Below are 1154 nucleotides of genomic sequence, written 5' to 3' on the forward strand. Positions count from 1 at the left end.
GCTGATTTCATTTCAAATCAAGGTTTTACCTCAAATTATACTTTGAAGCTGTCTTAATTTACATTATCCACTACACTACATTTATCCAGCCCGAGTCTTTGTTAGCATTATGTACCATTAGTATTCTCGTTGACTCAAATCTATTCAGTTTTAAGTTGCTTGAATAGTTCAATTAGTAAGTGAATATAATATGGTAACCCGGAATAACTCCCTAAAATGTTGTGCTCTGTGGAAATGATGGCACACAAACTTTTTTTTTTTATTTATATTGCTACAAGCTTCAACAGAACCCTCTGCCCCCACCCCGTTATCTGTTGTTGAGTACACGGGATTTTAAATGCTCATGCTGTATTTGTCTGGATACAATCAGATACGTAAAATAGGAATAACTCTTATTTTGATATTAACGGAAGACCCACCCACACGGAAAAATCAAACAGTATTTTTTTTTTTTTTTAATTTCCTGACGGAAAATTTTATAGAAACGCTCTCATTTCCGTGGAAAATAGAATTTGACATAAAAATCAAATAGTAATAATAACAATAACAATAATAATAATAATAATAATAATAATAATAATAATAAGAGTATAATATAATATAACCATTATTATTATTATCACTATTATTCATATTATTATTGTTGTTGTTATTATTATACCACAACCACACCATAACCATAGTAAAACATTTAGTGCCTAGTACAGCCACAGTCTGACCTGCTGGCCATAGAGCAACTCTACTGGAGCAGTTGCAGGTTGAAGGCCTTGCTTAAGAGCATCTAAGTGGGTTTCTCCACCTATAGCTTTCTGGTGAACTAGCAACTGTTGCAAATTATTTTTTTTCTGGTGATAAGCCCACCTTTCTAACCAGCACCCCCCTCCCCATCCCAATTATCTACAAGATACTCATGTTAAATTATTATTAACCATAGGCTAAGTTTTACCTCCATTATGTTTTTGTGATAAGTTAATCAAAGATGATGAAGGCTGATGTTTAAGGTAATCTCCTACACATTCTTACCGTTAGAGCATGACTGGATGTTGTATTCAGATACGATTTGTAAGGGTGTGTGGGTGTTGCCTGAAATCCCCAAATAAATCAGAGTAGTTCAGTATAATTGCCTATTGTCTGTCAAAAGCTAGACTATACTG

The sequence above is a fragment of the Lates calcarifer genome, linkage group LG21 (assembly GCF_001640805.2).
Source record: "Lates calcarifer isolate ASB-BC8 linkage group LG21, TLL_Latcal_v3, whole genome shotgun sequence".
NCBI lineage: Eukaryota > Metazoa > Chordata > Actinopteri > Centropomidae > Lates > Lates calcarifer.